The sequence below is a fragment of the Elaeis guineensis genome, chromosome 11 (genome assembly GCF_000442705.2).
Source record: "Elaeis guineensis isolate ETL-2024a chromosome 11, EG11, whole genome shotgun sequence".
Classification (NCBI taxonomy): domain Eukaryota; kingdom Viridiplantae; phylum Streptophyta; class Magnoliopsida; order Arecales; family Arecaceae; genus Elaeis; species Elaeis guineensis.
Genome location: NC_026003.2, coordinates 101,634,235 through 101,639,028, shown reverse-complemented (window position 1 = coordinate 101,639,028; position 4,794 = coordinate 101,634,235).

Genomic DNA, 4,794 nt, shown 5'->3' with positions numbered 1-4,794 from the left:
CAAGCCTATTAGCATCCATTAGGACACAAACTCTCGCATACCCCAAACGAGTAGAATTTAGCATCCAGTCATCTAGAAATAATGGGGTACCAGCTTGACCTATAATTTTTAAGATTTTTCTTTCTTCCCACAGCTCCAAGGGGAGGTCCGGAAGCCGGATCCAAACCCGAAGCTGAGTAACGGTATCCCAGCCAGGCCTAAACTTAGGTCTCCAAGGCTCAAGGGCAAGCAGTTGCCTGGCCAATGACCACGGACCTTTAGCGAGAATTCGGCATTTAGCCTCTTCCGAAGGGCACTGGAACAATAGTAACCCTTCGGACATGGCAGACACATGAAATTCTCCCACCATGTCCGCATTTCTTTCTAAATAAATTCAACAGGGAAACCTTTACCTATGAAGTTATCTATCAAGGCCGGGTGTAATCATTTTGATGCTGGCTGGATTTCATCCTCAGAAAATTGGATCACCTTGGTGAATCTCCGTTCTAGTTCAATTTCTACATTTGAGGTCCTAGTCATCTCCCACCGGAACCTCCTCTGTCCCTGGACTACCTGTGACCATGGGCGATTTGGATCGACCGTGGGACTTCTCCGCTGAGAAGACAACCCCGGAACATTCCGCGGCGGTGAAGAAGGCATCCCCAGTGGGGATGACCTCCTCCCTTCACAGTGGAACTCTACACGTGGCTCAGTCGGTGGAGATGGATCGGACGAACTCGCATCAACCTTCATCTTCCCTTTTTGACCAGCCGTGACACCATCTGAGCCAGATCGGATGCCCCCATTGGTCCTCGGAGTACCTGAGCCTCTGTGGTTAGTTGACATCACTGCCTCGCCTCCGGAAGAGGAGACCCCCTTCCCACCAAAAGCTGGAGTAAAATCCGATCCGGATGGATCGCAGTCCATAGCAGCTTCAGCCTGAAAGAAGACCTAAACCTCGGCGCCTTCGGCCGGAAAGACCAAAGCCGGTTTGCTGGAGTTTCTCTCCCAAGTCTCTTCTCTCACAAGGCAGACTTTCGATCACTGGATAGACTAGCGGTGACACCTTCGGCACCCTCGGCTGGAAGAAGACCAAACCCCTCTGCACCTTCGACACCTACGACCAAAGAGGATCAAACCCTCGGCACCTTCGATCGGAAGAAGAACCCAAACCCTAACGCAAATCGATGAACAAAGAGGCCTTTTTCGGTCGCTGGAGTTTCTCTCCCTAGTCCGTCTCTCACCAGACGGTCTTGGTCACTAACAACATGGTGTACTTAAACGATCCACTCTAACACCCTCGGCAGAATATCAGCTGTAAGAATTTTTTGCGATAACAAAGCCAACTGAGGATTTTGATTTTCTCGGAAATTGATAGCTTCTAAATTAGGTTGCCAAACTAGGATTTTGACAAAAGAAGAAATACTAATTAACAGGAAAGGAAGGGGAAAGGAATGAAAAATAATGAGATTTTTCTTGTCAGTGATTGACTATATTTTCTCCCAAACATCGCGTGTGTGTAGTTTTGAAATTTAACTACATAACAAATAGATAAAACAAAACAACGACGAATTTTATTAAAAAAATATTTTTATATTTATCTATCTAGAATTATCAAACTTAAATATCTAATTCAAAATTAAGTTTATTTTTTCAACATTCTTCCTAAACTTAATTCTCTTCTATTAATAATTTCAAGAGAATCATTCAATTTGTAAAATACTTCAGAGTCGAGGAGCTTTATAAAAATATCCGTAATTTGGTCTCCGAACTTGATGTATACCAATTCTATCTCCTTCTTCCTAACTTGGTCTCAAATAAAATGAAAACATACATCAATATGTTTGCTTCATTCATGGTAGACGAAATTCTTGGCTAGTATAATCACTGATTTCTTGTCGATACAGATTTTAGTAGTATTATCTTGCGGTTGTTGTATTGTCTTCAAAAGATTTCATACCATATATGGCATGGCATACATATGAAGAGAGTGCAACATATTCAGCTTCACATGTTGAAAGCATCACTATCGATTGTTTCTTCAAAACCAATATAAATGCAGTGTCCCCCAAATAAAATGTGAATCAGTCATGCTTTTTCGGTCTTCTAGATCTCCATTCTAATCACTATCTGAGTAGCCAACTAAATGAAAATCATTAGAAACCAAATAGAAAAGTCCGTGATTGAGAGTTCTTTTAATGTAGCACATAATTCGCTTTACAACCTTTACATGTGTCGACTTTGGCTCCTCCATAAAGTGACTAATTAGCCCAAAACTATATAAGATGTCCGGCCTTCTACATGTCAAATACCTTAAGCTCTCAACAAAACTCTTAAAATATATCAGGTCAACTGTCACTCCATTACTGTGCTTTGATAATTTGGTCCCACATTCAACCAGTGTACAAACCGGCTTATAATACTCCATCTTGAATTTTTTCGGTATCCCCTTCACATAGGCCTCCTGGGGCATAAAAATGTCCTCTTTGCTTTACATGATTTCAATCCCAAGGAAGTATGACATAAGTGTTGAGAAAAATACTTCGAATTCGACCCACAGGTGAAGCCCATGCGAAGGAGGACAGCACACAGCATAGAAGAAGCCCACAGGAGGATCTGGTCCGCAGCAGGCCATCGCCCGGGCCGCAAGAGGGGTTGGCACATAGCGGGTGCGGCCCAACAGCTAGGTGTGGCAAAGCCAGCCATGTGGCCCAACAGACCAGCGCACAGCACACGCGCGGCGCAAGCACGGGCGTGATCGAGCCAGGCGTGGATGTGGCCCAGCCCGCCTATATAATGCGGTCCATGATGGACTGTGAGAGGTGACCCGATCCACGTGTAGAGCATGGACCGACTATGTGGTTCACGCATGGTCCACGAGCATTTTCCACCCATTTCGTGCGATTCATGGTGGTGCATGGGCATAGACTTATGTGATCAAGTGGCTGGTGGTGCATGCGAGAGAGATTCGATGGTCAGGGGGTTATTTGAGTTCTAATCAGAGTCCTGTCTCCGATCTGGGCTCGATCTGAGGCCTTTAAAAGGCTCTGTGGGCAACAAAGAATAGTGTGGTAGCTTGGTGGTTCGGCAAAGAGTCGACAATGGTCGGGAGAGAGAGAGTTCGGTAGCAGCAGCAGTAGACTCTGGAGAGGGCATCGATAAAGAGTAGAAGCAGGGAGGCTTCGAATAGACTGTCAGACAGCGAACAACAGTCTCTTCAAGGGGTCTCTAAGAGAGAGAGAGAGCTTTGTGGGGGAGTACTTCTTGCTAAGAGAGAGGGATTGTGTACGAGGGTTGAGGATATGATCTCTACTTATAAATTTTTTTTTTCATAATGAAGCTTATATGCCCCGTAGAGATAGCACTTGGGCTGATTCACATACTTGATTGTATTCTCATTTTAATTCTTCTTTTTTTTTACTATAACGAGCGATATTGGATCCTTTCCAACAAGTGATATCAGAGCCAGATAGTACCAGAATTTAGGTTGCAGCGGTGGTGATCAAGATTGAAGAAGATGGAGAAGACATGCGCAATTCAGATGGAGATCAACCACGAAGGGTTGATTGATGCTCTTATATGCAAGGAGGAGCTGTCTACAATGAAAGATGCTAGTAAGAGCACAGTGCGAGGTGGAGCTTCAGATAAAGATGGATCAGGCATGAGATGGAAGACTCAAGAAGATGATAGGCAACATCACCAGGAGGCTACTTCGAGCAAGTCTCAGATCATACAGAATGGAGATGAATCGAGCGATCTGGCTCGACTTTCATGTTTGTCCATCCATGAGTAGTAGATGTTTGCCCTAGGGCATGCAGACGAGATCATCCAGAAGCTTTCAAAATCAAGTTGAGGCTAAATGTTGAGTTGAGATGGAGATATATTGAGAAAAATATCTCAAATTTGATCCACAAGTAGCCCACAGGTGAAACTACAGCAAGGAGAAGTCCATGAGAGAAGCTCATGCGAAGAATGGTCCATGGGAGAGTGTGGCCCATAACAGGCCATGGCCTGTAGGTGCAGCTGGGTGTGGCCCAGGCAGGCATGTGGCCCAAGCAGGTGTGCAGCCCACCACGGGCGCACGGCAGGCATGCACAGGTGCGACCTAGTGCAGGCACTGCAGGCCGACTGCAGGAGCAGCCCAATGGGCACCCACGGATGTAATGGGGCCCAGCACACGTGAGGGTGCATGGGCAAGCCCAGCGAGCGTGTGGGGCACGGCACCCATTTTCCCTTGGGTTCTCATGGTCCACCATGGACTAGGACTCGTTTCCTGATCATTTCTTGCAGTCTATGGAATTTCTATGGATTGATAGAACATGATTGCATGATCGGATGGGTGAGAGGATGAATGGGCGTGATCTGATGGTGATGAGGCTTATTTAGTGCTATTTGGAGACCTAAATTGAGTCTAAGCTAGGTTTGAGACCGTAAGAGGCCCTCTGGGCAGACAGAGAACTGGGCGGTGGTAGCGAGCAGCACAGTACACCGTGCAGAGGTAGCAGCAATGCTAGGGACATCAATAGCAGCGGCTAAGGAGTAGCTTAACATGACCAGCAGGCTGACCAGTCGAAAGCGTATCCAAACTATCATGTGAGTGGTCGTGAGGCATGATGTAGCAGCTTGGATTATAGGACGCGTCTAGGGGCATCAAGGACTCTGGCACTGGCAGGCCTGTAAAAGGGTCTCCATGGAGAATTTTGTGAGAGATTTTGTGTGGGTGAGTGCTTCTTGTTGAGAAAGGTTTGTATATGAGAGTTGAGAGTAGGTGTTCTCTTCTTGTACTTATTTTTTTCTCATAGTGAAGCTTGCATG